Genomic DNA, 22,526 nt, shown 5'->3' with positions numbered 1-22,526 from the left:
CCCGAGGGAAGAGGGAGGGACCCGCCCAATCGAAAGCACCGGAGATATTCCTAGGAGAATTCCGCCAACAACGGGCGTCGCGTTCGATCGACTTTTCCCTCCTCGAGTCCCGCGAGACGGTTCGAAATCCCCGACTAATTACGAATTCGGTGAGGTTAGGTTAACAGACCCGTCGATCCATATTCTGCTGCGCGAGAAAAACAAAAAAAAAAAAAGAAGAAGAAAAAGTACGCGAAAAAAATAACGGGGGAAAGGTGAGGCCGAATTTTTACACGCGGCATGTATTTAATAATAGAACTCCGGATATACTTTGTACCCGGGTTTACATTCGAGCTTGTTTATATTTCGTTGCTAGGGGGATGGGGCGCTGGGATTTTGTTACCTTTACTGTAACTACCCACCGTTACAATGTTGTCCGTTTCTGTTTACAGTGAAGCTTTGTACCCCTCTAAAATATGATTTTATGCTCCTCGCTATTTCGGGCGTTTTTCCTATGCGTGATCTCAGGGAGTTTCGGTATTAAGACAACTTTTCAGGGAATTGGGTCGAACGCGGAAAAAGTAACGCGAAGAGGATCCATGTATAGGTTATGTTCTCCAGCGCGCAGCGACTGCTCGGCTTGGTCGGTAAATTCTTAGGAATTGCGACAACTTGTTTGAGTCAAAGAAGTCGCCGATAAATCGTGCTTACGGGGGACGCTGAAATTTTGACTGTTATTACGACTACCCATCATTATAATGTCAGGAGTTGTAGTTACGCGCGATTTCATGGAGTTTTAGTATCATTGAGACAACTTTGTAGGCATGAAATTCGGCCTATCGCAAAAAAATTAATGCTAAGAGAGAAGGATCCGCGTATAGGTTAGGTTCAGTAGCGCGCGGCGATGTCTGGGCTTGGCCGATGAGTAGCACTTATGACGCACGCTGAAATGTGCTGAAATCTTGAATTTCATTACGACTATCGACCATTATAACGTCAGAAGTACTAATTACGCGCAATCTCAGGGAGTTTTACCATTAATGCGACTTTTCAGATAGAAAATACGGCCCAACGCGAAGAAAATCCGCGTATAGGTTAAGTTCAGTAGCGTGCGACGATGTCTCGGCGTGGCCGATAAACAGCACTTGTGACGCACGCTGAAATGTGCTGAAATTGTGAATTTCATTGCGACTATCATCCATTATAACGTCAAGAATGCTAATTACGCGCGAACTCAGGGCGTTTTACCATTAATGCGACTTTTCAGGCACAAAATACGGCCCAACGCGAAGAAAATCCGCTTATAGGTTAAGTTCAGTAGCGCGCAGCGATGTCTCGGCGTGGCCGATAAGTAGCACTTATGATGCATGCTGAGATTGTGAATTTCATTACGACTATCGCCCATTATAACGTCAGAAGTACTAATTACGCGCAATCTCAGGGAGTTTTACGATTAATGCGACTTTTCAGATAGAAAATACGGCCCAACGCGAAGAAAATCCGCATATAGGTTAAGTTCAGTAGCGCGCGGCGATGTCTCGGCGTGGCCGATAAACAGCACTTGTGACGCACGCTGAAATGTGCTGAAATTGTGAATTTCATTGCGACTATCATCCATTATAACGTCAAGAATGCTAATTACGCGCGAACTCAGGGCGTTTTACCATTAATGTGACTTTTCAGGTAAAAAATACGACCCATCGCGAAGCAGATCCGCGTATAGGTTAAGTTCAGTAGCGTGCGACGATGTCTCGGCGTGCCCGATAAGTAGCACTTATGACGCACGCTGAAATTGTGAATTTCATTACGACTATCGACCATTATAATGTCAGAAGTACTAATTACGCGCGATCTCAGGGACTTTTACCATTAATGCGACTTTTCAGATCGAAAATACGGCCTAACGCGAAGAAGATCCACGTATAGGTTAAGTTCAGTAGCGCGCGGCGATATCTCGGCGTGGTTGGCAAGTAGCACTTATGACGCACGCTGAAATTGTGAATTTCATTACGACTATCGACCATTATAACGTCAGAAATGCTAATTACGCGCGAATTCAGGGCGTTTTACCATTAATGCGACTTTTCAGGCAGAAAATACGGCCCATCGCGAAGAAGATCCACATATAGGTTAGGTTCAGTAGCGCGCAGCGACATTTCGGGGTTTTAGTATTATTAAGACAACTTTTTAGGCATGAAATTCGGCCTAACGCAAAAAAGAAATTAATGCTAAGAGAGAAGGATCCGTTTATAGGCTAGGTCCTCCAGAGCGCAGGGACGTCTCGGCGTGGTCGGTAAATCGCACTTACGGGGGAGGCGCACAATGGGCGTTATACGTTTGATTTGTCGGTCCGGCAATGCCGTAACTCTCGGGGTGCCTTAAATACGAGCTTTTCGTTGGATAATTTTGCTCGGCGCGGCCTCGATACCGCGTCGTCCCCCGCCTCATAAATCCGAGCCGGAAGCCGGGAGAAACAAACCGTCCGGCGCTATAATTACGGTTTCGTTTGCGCGTGCCTTCGATTTCTCCCCCGGGGGGAGAGGATCGATATTTCGGGTCCAAAGTGGGAACTCGAACTCGGTCGTGAGGCAGTTTATGACGGCCTCGGTTAACGGCGATCTCCCTCTGGCCCGATGAAGTCATCTCCGTCCAGGTGACGCTAACGAAGCTCGAATTAGAGGGGGCAGAAAAGTAGCGAAAAGGGAGGGCAAGAAATAAAACAAAAAAAAATGGATTCCGGGAGCCATGCCCTAAATCGCTAACGTAACCCTCGAGCTCGCCCACGTTCGTTAATTTCCCGGGGAGTTCGCGCCAAATGAAAATACGATCGCGAGTTTTCATCCGCGTGCCCTCCTCCAATTGCTTTAGAATTTCCGTTTCGCAGCCTCCTCTGTGGGAATTGTAAATCAGCCGGGGGTCTCGTTAGAAAACTCGCCTTCATTACGGAACCTCTCTCGCGGGCGAACCGGCGCGACTTCCCGTACCTCCGATGCGGAATTAAAATTGAAAGCTCCCCGCGACTCGGCTCGTCTCCGCGCACAACGAATGGCGTTAAATTATTCCGGGCACGCGCTCGTTTGTTTTTTCTTTCTTTCTTTCTTTCTTTCTTTTTTCAAAAATTAAGCCCCGCAAGGCGAAGGGCCCTGCGAAGGCCGAGTCGCGGTGGAAAATAGACGACCCGGGGACTCCAAGATCCTATCCAGAGCCAGTTTATCTCCGGCTCTCGAGTTGAAATTAAAAATAGTGCCCCACCTAGCGCCTAACCGGCGCCGACCGAGGAGCGCGAGCCGATCCTCGCGCGTTATCGCGTTTTCGCGTTATCGCGTTATCGCGTTATCGCGCACGCTCCGAGATACTCTCTATTCAAATTTGATATTTTACCCTTACTTTGAACCCACGTATATCCCAAGTAATCCCTCTTTTGGCTCAATTTTCGCCAGGGTGGAGTCGATTGAAATCATTTGATTAAAATCGTCGATTTCGATCAACTGATTTTTATTTTTCGATATCACGATTTTTTTCTTTTATACGGTACAAGTACTGTACAGCGTGACCGCCTCCCGAAGTGTTGCAACGTTTAAACGGGAGTATTAATTTCGACCCTTTTCGAGTGCCCATTCCTAATAATTGAAGGTAGAAGCCCGTATAAAGGAATCATTTTTTATCACCACCGTGGGCGATGCCGCAACGCAAAGAAGAGAGTATGAAATCGTGGCTGGTATCCTCGAATCAAAGACACAAATCATGACGATTTTTCGAGTAATACTGACTTAACCTGACCATTAAAAAAGAGAAAATCACGATTTTTATCAGCCCCGATTTCACTCCTTAGGGCCGAATATTGACAAAATTTTCCATTACTCCTAGGAGTAAAAAATAAATGGAGATATCAGCCATGTGTAAGGTATAAACTAATATAAAAAAAATAAATAAATAATATAAATAAAAATATGAATTAAAAAAAATTAAGGTGTAGACCAGATCACATGGAAGTTACTCTTCTATATCCCATATAAAGATCAATTTAATCAAAATTCTAGGGCTCCCCGAATTTTCTCAAATTATTCGAGATCGACGAATCGAGCTCGATCTCGAACGAAACATATAAAAAAATAAATAAATAATATGAATAAAAATATAAAATGAAAAAATTAAGGTGTAAACCAGATCACATGGAAGTTACTCTTCTATATCCCATATCAAGATCCATTTAATCAAAATCCTAGGGCTCCCTGAATTTTCCCAAATTATTCGAGATCGACGAATCGAGCTCGATTTCGAACGAAACATGCCGATCAGAAAAACGGAAGAAAGAGAGGTAAGGTCGGACCGGAGGAAAGAATTTCTTCAGAGGGCGGACCGAGTCGAAATTTATCGCTCGCGTTCGTGACGTCCCGGTGCATCGCGTTGCATAACGTTACATAGCGTTGCATAGCGTTGCATAGGGTTGCATCGTTGCCCGTGTACGATCGCGTTCGACTCGCCGGTAATTGTGGGTGCCGGTTGGGTTAATAATGTATTCGTACGTGGGCGCCCTCGCGTAGCGACACGTGTACACGGTCGCGCGTGCGGTTACCTGTGCGCGCACTTTAATCGACGGAGCACACACGCGTGTACGCGTGTACGCGCTGCGACGTGCCCCTCTGGAAACCTCTCTCCGAGCACGGCCAGGGTACGGTTCGTAAACGCTGCGTGCCCTCTGTGTTCCATTCCGTCCATTCCGCGCAGACCACTCGCGATCGAAACGCACCGAGGTAGGAAAAACGAAGTCCGCCCGAGCGCGTCGGAGGTCACACAGAGCGCGTCGCGTCAATGCGTCGAGAACGCATGACCAATCCGAGCCGCGCTATGATGAGCTATAAATCGAAATTTCCGCAAACAAATATTACCCCAGAATGGTCCAGACAACGTTCCTACGCGTTGCGTCAAGAACGCCCTCGGTGTGACATCCAAACCTCGCGTGAGCGAATTTAGTCCTTAAGGTGAATCAAATGAAATGAAATGACATACTCCACCTGTCATTTTCGTACAATAAATATCAAGAAATCGAAGTAAAACTCCAGAAATCCTCTGAATTCATGCTTTCTGAGGCCCTAATTGACTGTAGAGGGACACCCTGCGCCATCTGTGATTTCCAGGTCAATTAAATTTTCACTCCGAGACCTCGTATTACCATCGTTTTGGCATAGAAGCGCATACAACACTTTTTTTGCTTTTATCCCGTTCAAATGCGAGTTTATCGACTACCAGAGTGTTCTAAATTGTCGTAAAATTGTCCTGACCCTTTCGTTTCTTATATCAGAGCCTTCGATAATTGTATATTGATCGAAATATAAGAGCTCGCCGCCATTTTGGTTCTAGTCTGGGATAAGTTAACAAATTTTTTTCAAAAATCCAAATTTTCAATGTGCCAGGACAATTCTTAGATGATCAGGAGTGAGGTGTCAAATTTTCGGACAGTATGGTCTAATACCCTTTAAAAAAAGCGTTGTAATCGCATCGACTGATTTGAGAGGGGTTTCACTTCACCTTAAACGAAAATTGAGTGACCCCGACCCGACGTCACCGTACCATGAATCTGCATTTGCCATGCTGACCACCGAGAAGACATTATCATCGGACCGGGGAAATATTTCATGAAATATTACATGAAATATTTCCTCAACCCAGAGAATAATTATTACACTCGAATTAATCGGATGCAACATATCCCCGGAATTACGACAATTCATTTCAGTCAATTTCAAGTGAAACAGTTATTCTTTCTTTCCATCTCAGCTGACAGACGACATCAGGAAGGGAAGGAAAGTATGACAATAAATTTTTTTTTCCTGAAGATGTTTACATTTCTCTGTATACGTTTATGAGGTAGGGTTAAAAGGGTTGGATTTCCGTTTAAGGATTAAAATCGTCACTGGACATTGCGTGACGTTTTTTCTTGTCTGCAGTCGATTCGATCGCCGCGTTACTCAACGGCGGCCATTCCACGATTAAATATAGCCGTTGGATAGGTAAAACGGAATCCGAGAGTTGTGCTTTTGCGTCGCTCGGGAGGTTTCCTCGTCGCCGTCGAATCGACGGATCGACTCGTCTCGCGACAATCGGGTCAAGGGGGCGGATCGACGTCCGTCGCCGAGGAGAGCCCGAAACGACGTACTCGTCTCGAATGAAGCGCTTTTGACTCCCGAGTGCAATAACCCATTTTCCCCTCCCCCCAGGTGAGGGGGGCACAAAGAGTCGAAAATGACGACATTGGAAAGGGAGTACACACTCCGATGAAGAACCCGGTTAAAGGGAAGGCGTCTTCATCCCGATCGCGAGTAACCCAGTTTTCCCCCTCGATCCCTTCTCCGAGGGGGTGGAAAGCGCGAAAGCCCTCCGGTGCGGCGACGGTGTATTAAGCGGTATTACTTCCGGCTGGAGAATGTATAATGGGGGCGAAATTACGAGGTAGAGCTCTTAAAGAGAGAGGATAAGAAAAAAAGAGAGAAAGGAGGAAGAGCGAGGCTCCAAGCCTATGGTTTTTGTCAACGGAGGCGAAAAATTAATCCTTTCAGCCCCGGGGTTCATCGAATCCTCGCGGATCTTCGGGAAATTTAGAAATCCCGCTTACAAGACCATCGCGTGGTTTCCAAATGTCGAGTTTATGTTTTTTTCCCCCCCAGGAAACGAGGGCTTTCCGCGATTTCTCCCCCCCAAAGTCCGCAATATGCCGCGCTCGCGATGCAAGTCGCGGAATCGGCGGTTCCGCAGCGGCTGCAATCGCGTAGGATTTATGCCCGCGGAAAGAGTCGCGGATCACGCGAGGCCTGCGGACGGGATTCCGCGGCAGTCCCCGCCGTGGAATTATACGGCGTCGCGGGATCGACGTCGGCGATTTTCCGAAAACCGACTAATTCGCGATCACGCGAGCCTATCGGGATATCGAGAGTACACGCAAAAGGTATACAAAAAGGCGCGTTAAATCGGGGGAAAAAAAAAAATCCCCACCGCGAAACTTGTCCAAGTGAAGCGTAAAATACACCCAACACCCAGTAGCAACTTGGAGTGGCATGCAAATCGCGAAATAGTAAAACAAACGGCCCCCGACCGTGGTGCGCTAAATTAAGGGGAACATTCGCCGGAATCGATGTTCGACATGAAATTCGTTGTTATCTCGCCGTAGTGCGGCTCGCCGTGTTCCGGACCGGGCTCGGATTTCGGGGCTGGCGGAATTCCGCGGGGAAAAAAGAAAAAAAAAAGAAAAAAAAATCCGAGATATCTGCGGACGCGCCGAATTAGGGTTTCGATGACGCGACGTCGCTCGAAGTAGCGCAACGCGTTGGGATTCGAGTCGAGCCCTAATCGCGGCTGGAGCGGCGCCAAATCGTCCCCGTGCCATTGACGGGCAAAAAGTGTCGTTAACGACCACGCCGACCCCTTCCTGCCGACCTCATCCTGGCCGATCGACTGCCCCGCAACGCGCCAGAGAATCTGCCCGATTTATGCGTTGTTATCGGTGACGCGATAACCCCGATTTGGCGGGCTTAACGGCGAGTTTTCGCGGGCGAGGGCTAACAGGATCGATTTAGAGGGGTCCACCTGTTACGGGGTTCAACCTTTCCCTGCCAAATCGGACCTCGGAATCCACTGTCCCTTAAGAGACCTCGCCCTTCCGGGGTCTGAAATTTCTGACCGCCGAAAAAAATATTTTCTCAATCATAGCCTTCAAAATTCGCACCATCCAGATAATGAAAAAAAAAAATGTTATATATGTTATATAAAATGTTATAAAAAATAATAATATTAGCCTTAGAACACCTTGCGTTAAATTCTTCCCGCTATAACCTCTTCCTTCGAAGAAACTGCGTAATCCCTGCTGACTTTCTGACGTTCCATGAACAGACTTCGCCATAAAAAATGTTTTTTTCCTTGTTATTATTTTTTTTTTCGCTCCGTTCAATGGAATAAGTGGAGATGTCCCTTTGGGGACACCTTCCCGAAAACTCGAATCGGCTCGCGCGAGTAAAAAGCCGCGTGTCACGCGATAACGATAGCGATCGTCCTTACGTGCGGGCGAAAAGTGCGCCGAAAAAACGGTGGAGGAGGTCGGCTCGACGAAGGGTCACCTAACGGCTCGTTCCCACGAAAGGAGGGTCAACCTCGGTAAATCCACCTCGTCATCGAGGATAGGACCTCGACCTCACGCTGACGTCGAATTAACGTCGAATTAACGACGGCATTAACGCCGGCGAGGCTTGAAACAACACGCGTCGTTATCCGTGATTCCAGCCGTTTAGTTCGATCCTATCAGCCGACCTAACGCCGTTGCGTAGCGATTCGGCCGTTGTTTTCGATCCTCGAATCGGAATCCGGACAAAATCCCAAGGGAAACGAAAATCGAACGCGCCTTCCCGCGTCTCTCCGATTACCAATGAAATAACAATGAAATGACGTTGAAATAACTAGGGGTTTTCGTAACCCGCTAGGAAGGACTCCGCGAAATCGATTCCGCAAATCGCCGGTTAAAAAATGGCGTCCGGACGTCCTCGACGAGTTCCTGCACATCCAAAGGAAGCGATCGACAAGGACGGGCTCGATCGGTTCCGCCGATTCGTAATCTGACCTCAGACGTCGCCGAAGCGAGAGGCTGTCTCACTTCATGCTTCAATTAGCTCCAATTACTATCTGTAATTGCGACCAATTGGTCTAATCGAATCAACTTGACTCGAACCAAGCAAGCCCGAGCTGCAATTCGATTCGGAAGGACTCGAAATCGAACCCCGCGGAATCGCGTTTCGCGTTACACCGAAAAATCGCCAGGTGAAAACCGGCACCGCTTGTTCTGCCCTCCATTAGCCGAATAACCCGCAATCTGAACACCGTTTAACCCATTATCGGTAACACCTCGGCTACTCGTTGGGTTCCCATTCGAGGTTCGATTTAATCCGGCGGATTCGAGTTGCACAGCTGGGCCTCATAATTGTACTTCCCTCTCGAACGGCCGAATCGATTCGCGGACCCTCCGTCGAGGAAGTCGAAATCCCGAACCTCCGCCTAATTAATTCGAGGATTCCCGAAATTACCAAGCGCCTGCGTTAATTCGCGTAACCCAAGCGATCACCCTCCCCCCGTTGGACCCATTTCGCTCTTCATCTTCGTTGCCGCATACTTTTAATAGCACGAATTAAGTCCCACTTTAGGCCAACAAGTGGAAGAAATGGAAATGTCTGCCACCATTTAACGTCTAATGTTGGACGAAGTTTCACAACCGAGACCACTCCTACGGGATTTTCATATCCCCTTAAGGTGACGCGTAAGTAGCGTCACAGACGTTTCGTTTATGAAGCCTTTCTTTAAACTCGGTGTACCGAATCGCTGCAAACTTTGCAACGTGAATATGGAGGCTACACGTTTCAATTTTCTAAAAATTTGTTTACAGACGTTTGTAGAATTTTGTATTAAAAAAAAAAAAGAAAAAATAAAATTTCATGGGTGTCAGGACCTTCCTTACAGCCTCATTGCCACTTTCATTTCGCCTTAAGGAGATGTGAAAGTGGCATCCGAAAACTCAATCGTTCATAAAGCTTTTCTACGAACTGGGTGTCTCAAATCGTTTCATACTTTAAAACGTGAATATGGAGATCCTAAAATAGGTCCTGAAACTCGCGAAATTCCATTTCTTACAAACTATTTTTATATCTATCTATAAAGAAATTTGAAAAAAACTGAAATTTCATGAGTTTCAGGACCTTTCTTATAGTCTCCCTATTCACGTTCTAAAGTTTCAAACTATTCGGTAAACCGAGTTGGGAGAAAAGTATTATAAACAAAACCTCTTCGACGCCACTTTCGCATCACCTTAACGCGAGGTACATTGATGGACATGAATGCCCTCTCCTGGAGCAGGGTAATGCCAAGGCACGATCGAAGGGCATTCGCGTCCGTCACTGTACTCTGGTTTAAGAGAAGGGCCAGTAGAAAAAAAAAAAGGGCGATCGAGGCGCGTTTACTGGCATTTCCTCGTCTCGTCGGACGTTTGATGGACGAGTCGGAAACGAATCGCTGGTCCAGCTAGACGGGGAAACGGCGGAAATCAATCCCGGAAAAGCGCACTCCGCGGCAGCCGGAAGGGGTTGGGCCTCGGAGTCGCTATTAGCGGAATGAGGGAAGAGAACCGGGAAAATAATCATTTTCCGATTTTCCGAGAAACGCCCTTAAAAGGATATAAAAGGCGCTAAGAAATTTAATCGACATCGATAAAATGAAATTCATCTATACCCTTTTTGGCGGTAATGCCGTTTTGAATACTTAACTGGTAACACAAGCTGGTGCGTCCCATTACCGACATTTATATTTATGTTGAAGTCCTTTACAGTCTACGTTGAGAAATATACGAACTGAAGGGTTCCATGAGTAATTTCGGTAGAGTAATAATAAAAAGATCGTAAAATAACAAAAACGTGCCCGGACCACGCCATGTTGGTTCTACCCCGTGATAAGTAAATAAATTCTTGATGAAAAATGAAATTTCATGAGTTTCAAGGACCTACTTTAGGGCCTCCACATCCACGTGGTAAAATTTGAAACGAATCGGTACACCCAATTCGGAAGAATACTTTCTCCAACGATTTGACTTCTCAGATATATATAGGTTGACTCTTTCATATATTTTTAAAGGGATGTGAAAGTGGCATCTTAGGGGTCAAGCGTTCGTAAAACTTTTCTCAAACAAACAATTGGGTGTACCTACTTGTTTCAAATATTACCACATGAATAAGGAGACCTTAAGGTAGGTCCTGAAACTCGCGAAATATCATTTGCAATTAAATTTGTTGAAAATAGGTATAAAGGAATTATCTTAAAATTGAAATTTCATGAATTTCAGGACCTTCTTTATAGCCTCCACGTTGACATTGTCAAGTTCGGGACGATTCGGTACAGACAGTTAGGAGAAAAGTCTCATAAACGATATCTCTCTGACGCCACTTTCACATAACCTTAATTACGGCAAGACGTATTCCCCTTGACCGGCGACCTGAATGAAAACTCCGCCATTCATAAGGGAGGGAATTACTCGGTTACATCACCGGTTACTTAAGCCAGGAGGCGGCACTCGATGTCGCCTTAGCAATGCTCGTAAACGATGCGCCGAGCTCCTCGTAATCACGGGGACGATAATAAACGCCTCCGAAGGGAGCGATTTTACCCCTCCTCCGTTTCCTCGGCGGGGAAGTTGGCCATTAGAGGGAACGTATCAGCGAGGAGGAGAAGAACAAGGAGAAAAAAAAAAAGAAGAAATCTTCCCATACTACGGGAGATATGCAAATACTGTATATTGGTTTAACACTCGTTGCAAATAATGGAATCCGAACCGATCGGTTTCGCAAGCCAAGCATATCTCCGCGTGGCAATTTACGCGAACTCGGGGTTGGCCAAAGTCGAGAATCTCGCGGGATTTGCGTTTTCAGCGAGATCAACTCTCCTATGGAGGCGTGCCGTATATATCGTTTCCGTGCCGCGAGACGAAAGAAAGCGGTACGTACTTAATCTAGCGTTGATAACGATTTCCCGATAAAAATTACCACACTCCGTTGGACGACCTCGTTCGACGTGACGCGCGCCTCGAGAAGTTCCCCTTCGGCGTAGCTCGATAGGATTACGAGGAACGGATTTAGGAGTGTATATACTTATTTATTTATTTATTTCTTCTTGACTTTCTTCGATGCAACGTTTTTATCCATCTCGAGTGGGGGGGTCCGTGGAGAAGATTCATCTTCTCGAATCTAAATGTCGGTTCCAGTAGCAGCCTCGAATGCCGCCCTCAGCGCGCGCGCACTTCTCTTTCTCGTAAGGTCGAGGCCGCGAAATGTCACGCTTTTCATTAGTCGCGCGAGGTGCAGTTAAAGGGGTTGAGACCGTCCGACCTGCAAAGGGAATCCCGAGCAGTCGCTTTTTGGTCGTGGTTTGCGAATGCACCTTGATTGTACCTCGCCTGTGCCTAGGTTGTATACCTAGGCTGGATCTAGGCTGTATTTCGACTGTTCCTTGATTTTACCTTGACTCTACTTCGACTCTGCCTCAACTGTCCCTCTACTGCACCTCGATTGCACTTTAGCTGCTCCTAAACCGCATCTCGACTGTACCTTAACCGTATACCCTCACTGTACCGCGACTCTGGCATGAGTGCATCTCGGCTGTACCTCGACTGTACTTTGACTGTACCTCGACTGTACGTCGATTGCACCTCGACTGCATCTCGACTGCACCTCGATTACACCTACGCTGGTGCATCTCCCTTTCGCGCCCGTCCCCGCTCCTCTCGGTCGGGCTCGTGCCGTTAACGAGTTTGCGGCTTCCCGGACGGAGGTGGCACTTTCAAAGAGCATCCCCGCGGCTCGGATACTTATTCCTGCGACGTGGAGCCTCGTAATTGCGCGACGAGGCCCGTCCGGCTGTTTCGACATGGTGGCAACTTTAACGAGGGCGTTTACGTCCCCCGGGAACACCCGGTCCGTCGACGAGCTAGACGAACTCGAGACACGTCAACGCGGCGTTTTGACCGGCGTCTTCGTAGCTGCGGCGAAGACGCCGCGACTAGGTATCACGAGCGTCGGGTCACCAGGAGGGTGCACGCCGATGCAGCAAGACGTTGATAAGAAATGTATCGCTTTTGATAGTTTATATCTAGACTGGAGCATCCTCCTCCCTCCCATGCGTTTCCGGGTAACCGCCGAGTACGAACGACGAAACAACCTGGCGACGACACGTTCCGGCAACGAAACGTATCCGTTCGTATGAAACGATGTACCGTATCGAAGCGATCAAATCGCGGCGTCTCAACCGCAGCGACCAGGAGGCTCCTCCAGGATCCCCCTCGGAAGGAACCCCGGGAGCCGAGAAGAGTATCGGGGAAAAAGTCGGACGGCTCCCCGAGTACCAATTACGAGGAACGTATTTCCGCGCCGAGCCGTTCCGTAGTAACGAGGTTCGATTCTCGAGCGAGTCCGCGGTGCATTCAACGAAATAAGCAAACTCGAGGACTCTCTTCGAAACGAACGTCGGCCTTAGCGGCGCGATTCAAAGAGACGCGGATGGACTGTAAGGGCGCAAATTCAATGGCCCTCGATGGGACTTTGGTTCCCTCCATAGAGGGTCTATGGATTCCCGGATGAAATCGAATCCCCTCCAGAGCCCGGAAAAATTCATTATGCCTCTCTCTCTCTCCAGCAACGCGAAGGAATAAACGTGTATAATTCAAATCCTCTCAGATATCTTCGGGAGGTGAAAAGAGAAGAAAAAGAAAAAGGATAAAAGTCACCAAAATCATGGGAAATCGGCGATCGACGTCCACGTGCAATTTTGCGCTCGATCAAACCTAGGTGTTTACCGGTTGCCATGGCGACCGCGTGTCACGGTAAGGCAATTCATTCCCTGGCGGCGATTCGACGGCGGATTCGACGCTATCAAGAGAAGGTGCTTTAAATTGATAGATTCTCTTTGCTCATGCAACGAATAGCCGTCGAGCGCCGAAGAGAAAGAAAGAAAAAAAGGGGGGAAAAGGGGAAAAAGAAACGGGCAAAAAGGGGGAGCTGGAAGTCGTAAATATTAGCGCCGCGTTTATTGACCGACGTCCGTTTAGTGTCACTTAGCACGAAAGCGTCCGACCATAATGCCTTCACCTGCCACGGTTAAATACATCTCCCACCCACTATGTGACGGTTGTTTTGCTTTCAGAGGGGGGATATAGCTTGGCCGAGATTAGAAAAACTTTAGAAAAGGGCTCCGCCTATTTTCGTAAAAACAAATCTCCGGACGAGCCGTTAACCCTCGACACGCTGCTTATTTATTTTTCTCGGTTTTTCTTTTATCTTTTTAAGACCCGTTGGGTGTATGTAAACCGAGGAGATGCACGTCTCTCGTTCGTAGGGGCTTTGAGAAAAACGTAAATTCCCTTTTTATCAGTCCAGGTTACGTAGGACGGTCCTAGGTCTGGTCACGAAAGGGTCAAATCTCCGCAGGTGGAGGGGAGCTTCGAGAGCTTTGTACGTCGAGTGCATCCCTGGAATGGAGGACGGAATGTCGGGACAAGAATCCCCGGTCGTGTAAAATTCGAGGAACACAAAAGAGCGGTCCTCTCTCTCGAGGAATGCGACGGAGAAATTCCGACGCTTTTGGGGGTCCCCACTTTGAGCGCGAGTCCCCTTCGAAAAGCGACGAAATCATCGCGGGTCATATACATATACATATATATTTTTTTATTTTTACTTGGAAAATCACGAGGAAAGAGTTCATCCCCTGACCCGTGAAACGACCAGGTCATGGGTCCTATCACCCCCTAAAATACTTCTCGCAATAAAAAATAAAGCATGGAAAATTCATGGCCTCTACAGTGAGCTCCAATTCAATCTCGTATAATACACTTCTGACGAGGTGAATCAACCTCCAAACAGTGAACGAAAAAATGGGGTATTTATGGGCTCTTTCAAGACCCCACCTCCAACCCTCTATCACCGGAGTCCATGGTTCTGGATATGGTGGAGGTGCTGAAGCTAGCATCAGTGACCTGAAACGACCTGAAACGGTTTGAAACGACTTGAAATAACCTGAAACAGCCTGAAACGACCTGAAACAACCTGCATGGAGGTAGACCTCCAATTTTCGAAATTTTTCAAAGCCACTCTCTCTCTTCCCTTTCTTTCGGCCGATCTGCATGTCGCGTTCACTCGGCGCAGAGGGGAAAAAAAAAAATAAGTCAAAGAAATTGCCCAGTCCGCCGTTTGAAATTCCAGTTGCGCGTCCCCTCTCTCTTGCGGGCGCACTTTTTCCCCGTATTTACATAACCAGCACGACCGGACCCGGTCGCAAAGGAGTCCCTTCGAACCTTCCATCTCGGGCAGTGCAGTCGCGGCTGTCGCGACGAGAGGGAGGTCAGGAGGTCGCTCGTGCGTTTCGCCGATCAATCGCGAGGTCGCTAAAAGCCACCCCGGCTTTATTTATAAACCCCGGCTACTGCCCTTTCGAGTTCCATCCGATCGCTTTTGCCCTCCACCCTTTCTTCTTTTTTTTTTTGTTTCCCCCGAATAAACGCGGAGCCAAAAATTCGGGGGAATTTCCCCAGGCTCGGCCGGTTTAAATGTCGAGGATATTTCGGCCCTCGCGCTCGCGTGCGTAAACACGTCGTTAGCCGGCGATTTTATGCAAAAGTAATTGCGTAATTCCGTAAGCTACGAGCACGAGTCAACTCGTGACCGGTCAACAGCGCTTCGGCATGAAAACACGAGTATCCAGAGTTCAAATTTCCGTTCAACTTTGAACTTGCCCAAGCAAAAGCCCACTTTCGCTCCGATTTCCCTCTATTTGGCTTTAAAAATCCTACTCCATACCTCGCGCGTTTGGAATTCCACCCTTCAGTTTTTGTATGTATGACCAATGTTTTTTTTTTAAATCTTTCACAAAGAATTAAATTTCACGGGAGCCAAACATTACCTCGAGGAATAAGTTCCCCCAGTTTGTAATCTAACGTAATGTAGTTAAAAAGGAAGGAATTTATTCCTCAACCTAATCATTCAAAATTTCAAGCAATTCGACACCCATCGAGTTTGTAATAAGATTTCGGAACAGATCCCTTTCAGCCGCCACTTTCATATCATCGTTAAAGTGATATGAAACCTTCGCCCGGTCGAATTTCAAACGTTTGGTCGCCTCCTCTCGTCGCGGTCGTCATCCTGTCATGTCGTAACGTAATTAAAACGACAGGAATTTATTCCTCAACCTAATCATTCAAAGTTTCAAGCAATTCGACTCACATCAAGTTTGTAAAATGATTTCGGAAGCGATCCCTTTCAGCCGCCACTTTCATATCATCGTTAAAGTGATATGAAACCTTCGCCCGGTCGAATTTCAAAAGTTTAGTCGCCTCCTCTCGTCTCGGTCGCCGCGCTGTCGCGTCGTAACGTAATTAAAACGGCGGGAATTTATTCCTCAACGTAATCATTCAAAATATCAAGCAATTCGACTCACATCGAGTTTGTAATAAGATTTCAGAAGCGATCCCTTTCAGCCGCCACTTTGATATCAACGTTAAAGCGATATGAAACCTTCGCCCGGTCGAATTTCAAAAGTTTGGTCGCCTCCTCTCGTCTCGGTCGCCGCGCTGTCGCGGTCGCGGGCGTCGCGGCGCTCCCAGTTTCGCGGAAGCGAGCGTCGCGTCGGTCGGCGAGCGAGTCCGGCGAATCGCGTGGGTTTTCTAACGAGCGATTTTCAGTCAGCTCGAGAGCCGGCTTCCGGGAAGGAGGCCAGGGTCGGCGCTTTCTCACTTTTCGAGAGGGACTCGTTCCTCGGAAGTTTCAATCTCTCCTTTGCCATTCGCTAAACATATACATAGAAATGCATATGGGAGGCGCGACACAGATTCGACGCCGCAATCGCGGGATCGGTTCGCCTCTGGGTTTCGAGGTTTCCTCGGGATGGATATATTCGAAGGGGAGAGAAAAAGAGGAAACCCAGGTAAGTCGAGTCGGGAGGGTCGGCTTTAAAGTCGGCTCGCCTTTAAAGGCGCGCCCTCGCCGCTGCGTCGGGGACGCGGCGAAAAATCCGCATCCGCCAGAGAGGGTGTCCGGAAAATCGGCAACGGAGAGCGGAGACTTCACCCTTATATCCGAATGTCTGCAATCGCCTTACAAGTGTCGAGTCGGACTCGACATGAGACCTTAAAGGGTTAAGGTCCTCAAGGGCGCGATTTTCCGCCTCTTAATCCACGGACAAGTTTGCGCGGAAAAGTTCCGCCGAGGGGGATTAACCTTGCTTTTATTTCTTCGACGCAGTCCCGATAATCATAATTTCAGTCGGACCGCGGGTGATTCTTTATTCTGTCGTAACATCGATTGTAATCGCAGGAAATTAAAAAAAAAAAAAGGAAAACAGGGTTATGGGAAATGCGAGTGTCCGGAAAATCGGCAACGGGGAGCGGAGATTTCACCCTTTGTGGTCCGAATGTCTGCAATCGCCTTACAAGTGTCGAGTCGGACTCGACATGAGACCTTAAAGGGTTAAGGTCCTCAGGGCGCGATTTTCCGCCTCTTAATCCACGGACAAGTCCGCGCGGAAAAGTTCCGCCGAGGGGGATTAACCTTGCTTTTATTTCTTCGACGCAATCCCGATCATCGTAATTTCAGTCGGACCGCGGGTGATTTTTTATTCTGTCGTAACATCGATTGTAATCGCAGGAAATTAAAAAAAAAAAGAAGAAAAACAGGGTAATGGGAAATGCGGCAAAATGCAACAATTAATGGGTAGGTATTCGCGGACCCTGGACGGCAGGGTGGGGTGAAAAGTTCGACTGCTGCGTTAGGATGAAGATGGGCGAGATTCGACGACTAAAGTGCAAGACGCCCTCGAGCTCCCTTCGGGGTCCCAGGGACTTCGGACATTTTCGAGAAGCTGCGCCCCCTCCCCAAGGGTCGTGGAAAGTTTTCTCGAGAGGGACGGAGAGGGGTCGAAATCTGAACTGCATCGAGAGGGAGACGGGGGAGACTTTTGTTCCCGAAGAGCCGAAGCGGGCTCGCCGGACCGTCGTTAGTATAGGCAAGGAGAGAGTAAAACAAAAAAAACGAAAAGAAAAAAACAAATACCCAGTGTTTGCGAACGAAAGCCTCGCCTCCCCTCGTTGCAAACCTCGCCCGAGGAATTTTCCAAAACGAATTTTTCCAAATTCAAACACATATCCCGCTAAGTCGTGATTTCTCCAGACTTTTTCCTTAGAGTCCGAAAAATCATTACTATAGTCAGAGACAGAGAAAGATACCCAATGTTTGCGGACGAAGATCTCACCTCCCCTCTTCGACGCAAACCTCGGCCGAGAAATCTCCCAAGCCGTAAGAATAGAAAAATTCCGAAATTCAGCACCGAGTCGGAATTTTCCTGAATTTCGCCATTTGGCCGGAAAACCGCGGAAGCGTCATCGCGCGCCGGCTTCGAAAGCGCTCGTTCGCTCATGGGTCTAGATTCGCGATTCCTCGTTACTCCGGCGAGATACGATTTCCGCGATATCGAGGGTAAAAGATCGCGTCTCTCCGCGCAACGAGGCTGTTCCGGAACGCCTCCTTACACCGGACGAGAGGGCCTTGACACCGGTCCGCCGCTCTCTTCATCCCTCTACACGTGTACAGGGCTAATCGCGCCTAACGTCGGCGCACCGAAGAAAGTGATTATATCCCGTGCACTGGACAACCGGCGTTTACCACATATCCCGGCTGCTGCACCGCCGGGACGTTGTGTTTCAATGTCCCGGAGCCGTCAGGACTGTTCTCTTTTTCCCCCCTGCACGTGCTCGTGCACGTGCTTTAAAGAAAGACATTTCCACTTTCCAGAAAAGGACCGAGGATTAGAATATCCTTTTGCAGCAGGAATAATCGCGTCAAAACGCCGCGGCAAACAAGCGTCATCGATCGAACACGTGGACTCGACCTCCGGGGGGGCTTTAAAAAAAACGTACTAGCTAAATCATGGAATTAAATCACAGCAATAAATCAAATATTACTGTCTCCAGTGAAGAGAACGATGTACAGGTGTCGTTAGGGAAGTCTACAATGAATGCAAAGGGAATGCAAAAGAAATAATAATATTTCATCTTGGCTACGCGCCAACAGTCCTAAACAAACGTTCTGCTGATACCCTTTCAGGCGACCATTTTTTTTTTTCATTCATCGCCGCGAGTTTCATTTATTTCCGCTTGTGAATTATTTCCCTGCATGCATACTAAATATCCATGATGGGTGCGGTCGCTTTTTGCCCCCCTCCTTTTTTTTCTCCCAAAGCTGCTCGACGCTTGACGATGTATCCATGAATAAATCCGTCGAATATCCAAGGATACTCTATCGATCCCCGAGATCGGTGAATTCCTTAGCGTCGCTCCTTCTCCAGGCTTACGATTTATTGAGGGAAAGAAAAAAAAAAAAAAATGAAAAAGAAAAACGAGATTATAATAAAAATCACGCGTTATTTGATCAGACCTCCGGTGAACCACGTGCTCGGAATTATCGACATCAGCTTCCTGACGACGAGGCGAGGCCTGTGCAACGATTCTAGATGCGTAAAGGTCGTGCATACATTAAAAACTGAGGCTGGAGAGAGGGAAAGGAAAAAATAAATAATAAGAATAATAATAATGCCATTAACAGGTGGGACATGCGAGGGGCGGGAGGCGACCACGGAATACGACGACCCCTTCCCCAAGCTCGAGCGGCCACGAGGAAGATAGGAATAAAATTAACCTTATCGATCCTACTTCCACCCAAGATTTTAATGTATTCCCGGAATAACACGCGACATCGCGCATTCCAAATGACGGAATCGATGGAACGGTCAAGAGATTCGCGTTGCATACCAATTCCCGGGTAACCGGGCTCGGTGCACCGAGACGTAATCGTCCCCTCAAGGTATATGGGAACATATGCACGCGAAGCCTCGGTATAATAAGCAATTAACAGGCCGGCGTATTAAGAGATCGACGACACGTTACCCGTCCACCTCCCGAAGTAGTTAAGAGACTGAAGAGGTGCCTTTATGCCGAGTTCCTCGTCTGGATTTATATCGAATGCCCAGGAAACGAGATACTGAGAACAACCGCGCTTTTATTCTCGATTTCGCCCCGTCTTTGCTCCCGTTGTAAGAAAAAGGTATAGAGTTTCGCCGAGTAAACGTCAACACCTGTGGGGTAATTACACGTGCGGAGGGAAGGTGTAAGAAGGAGTACCGGCGAATCGTCTTACGCGGTTCGACGAGTTGTAGATTAATCAGCAATATAATTAACTAGTAATGTAAAGAATAAAAATTAGTAATGATTAATTGATAAAGATGAATTAGTAATTGATTTGTTCTTGCTAGTCAAATACGAGATGTATCGACCTTCCATTTGGTAGGATGTCACTGTATGTCAAGCTGGGAATAATTAAATTTATACTAATGTAACTATTGGTATTATTATTTTATTGTTATAAAGAATGGATCGAGATCAAACGTCAACACCTGCAGATAACGGGCGGCGGAAATGTGCCTGGAATGGATCAGGAAAACCGCGTTACGTGATTTAACCAGTTGTAAATTATTTGCATTAGTTTCCCCGCGAGTCGAAGACGAGGCGTCGGCCTTCGGTCTGGTTTCTATATCAATTTATATGAATGATTAATTATTAGCGTTTGTGTTTCCGCGAATCGAGGGCGGAGCTCCTTTTCGGATCCGTTCGTACCCCATGCGGAGACATGTTATTAATAATTAACATTTCTACTCCCAAAGACGAGGCTCTATCCTCAGATCTGGGTATACTATGCAGTTTCATTCATTATATCGGGTTGTTCAACGCGTAATATCTCCCACATATAAAGACCAAAGGGCGTTTACAGGTAATCGTCCTGAGAGTCCAATTTTACAGGAATGATTAATTATTAGCGTTTGTGTTCCCGCGAATCGAGGGCGGAGCTCCTTCTCGGATCCGCTCGTACCCCAAGCGGAGACATGTTATTAATAATTAACATTTCTACTCCTAAGGACGAGGCTCTATCCTCAGACCTGGGTATACTATGTAGTTTCATTCGTCATATCGGGTTGTTCAACACAAACTGAGGATTTTACCGTCTCTCCTAACGGAAGAACGTAATATCTCCCACGTATAAAGACCAAAGGACGTTTACAGGTAATCGTCCCGAGAGTCCCATTTTACATGAATGATTAATTATTAGCGTTTGTGTTCCCGCGAATCGAGGGCGGAGCTCCTTCTCGGATCCGTTCGTACCCCAAGCGGAGACATGTTATTAACAATTAACATTTCTACTCCCAAAGATGAGGTTCTATCCTCAGACCTGGGTATATTATGTAGTTTCATTCGGCATATCGGGTTGTTCAACGCGTAATATCTCCCACGTATAAAGACCAAAGAGCGTTTACAGGTAATCGTCCCGAGAGTCCTATCTTACATTAATGATTAATTATTAGCGTTTGTGTTCCCGCGAATCGAGGGCGGAGCTCCTTCTCGGATCCGTTCGTACCCCAAGCGGAGACATGTTATTAACAATTAACATTTCTAGTCCCAAAGATGAGGTTCTATCCTCAGACCTGGGTATACTATGTAGTTTCATTCGGAATATCGTGTTGTTCAACATAAATCGAGGATTTTACCGTCTCTTCTAACGGAAGAAAGTAATATCTCCCACGTACAAAGACCAAAGGGCGTTTACAGGTAATCGTCCCGAGAGTCCCGATCGAGTTGACAAAGCCCAGAGAAGAGAAGCAGAGCCCGTTCGAAAAGCCGACGCACCCAAGGCCCTCCACTCCATTATCTCTCAAGACAGAAATTTCAAACCGAAGGAATGAAAGATAATAACCCACATACAATGATTAACGACCATTTGATAAATTCACCTTAGAGGTACTCGGTACTTTTCATTTATACCGACGATATTTCAGCATACCTATATACCTTACTCGAGATAGAGACATTCATTCAAATGATATATACAAGATAAACACGTACCGTATCAAGAGAATAAAATACCAGAATTAAAGTGCCGGCTTTACCGATACTCTGCCAACGGTAACGACTAGATTTGGTATTTTCGAGCGGACTTGAGTTGATTTATTTTGAACCGAATGTGTCATTGACTCGAGATAATTTTCCTCATTGTATTTCTTTTTCCTTTCCTTCGGTTTAAAATCCGTACCGTGAGCATTCCGCATCCTAGGGACCCTGTGTGCGTCTCGGTAGGGGACCCGTTCCGGGCTCTCGAGCACCCTTGGCCCGTCCCTGCCCCAGCCGGCCCTCGCGAGCGCCGCCTACGCGGACCGTTCTCCGCGAGGCTACGAGTCCCCTAACCTTCCTGAAAACACTCGGTCATAACAAAACCGCGCCAGTGGCAGCCTCGACTTACCGACAGCGAGATGAGAGCTCCGCCGAAGGGGTCCCAGGTAGGCGTTCAGGCTCCGGGTCGGGAGACTAGCACTGGCTCGCACCTGCTCACCGAGTCCTCCGGAGAGGACGTTTCATAGCGAGACGTCCTAAGCCTGAGTTTCCCGGTGGTATTTAAGTTCCAGCGGTCCGAGTACGCCCGAAGAGTCGCGGCAACGCACAGGCAGACTCGCGGCCTGGTTCCCTCTTTGTCCGCTTTGAGGTTAGGTCGGCAGCTGGCTGGGCTGAGCGCGTCGCCGTGGCCTTCCCGGAACGCCGAGAGGCGGCGAAGATGGCGTCGCCGATGGCGCGCTGACTCGCGACTTCGCCGTGCTTAACGTGCGACCGCTCTCGGCCCGTCCGGCGTCAGGTAGTCGACGATGACTCGAGCGGAACCACGAAATACGCCATACCGACTGCGCGACCGGCGTCGAACTGGCGGCCGGCGCAGCGGGGAGGCGGCCCGGCGAACGGGACTCCCCCCACTTCGCCCGGCTTCCCCCACCACCGCGCCCGCTTCCCCGCCGGCGCGCGAGCGAACGCCGCGCTCGAGCGCAGACGGTCGGCGGCGGCGGAGCGGGAGACTTCTCTCTCTCCTTGTGAGACGGACCGGAGAGGGGGGACCCGC

The 22,526-nt window shown here is 47.9% G+C and overlaps 1 protein-coding gene across 1 annotated transcript in view; it reads right to left on the bottom strand.

Annotated features, from left to right (window-relative positions):
- Positions 1-22,308, bottom strand: part of LOC105695779 (bifunctional heparan sulfate N-deacetylase/N-sulfotransferase) — a 65,179-nt gene extending 42,871 nt beyond the window's left edge. The window contains exon 1 of the mRNA XM_012417686.2: positions 21,882-22,308. The gene's annotated coding sequence lies outside the window, so the exon portion shown is untranslated. The remainder of the gene's footprint in view (positions 1-21,881) is intronic.
- Positions 22,309-22,526: the final 218 nt, after the last annotated feature.

The sequence above is a fragment of the Orussus abietinus genome, unplaced genomic scaffold (assembly GCF_000612105.2).
Source record: "Orussus abietinus isolate OABI.00-Male unplaced genomic scaffold, Oabi_2.0 scaffold68, whole genome shotgun sequence".
NCBI classification, from domain to species: domain Eukaryota; kingdom Metazoa; phylum Arthropoda; class Insecta; order Hymenoptera; family Orussidae; genus Orussus; species Orussus abietinus.
The sequence above is the reverse complement of the archived record's forward strand: the minus strand, read 5'-3'. Positions and strand labels throughout refer to the sequence as shown.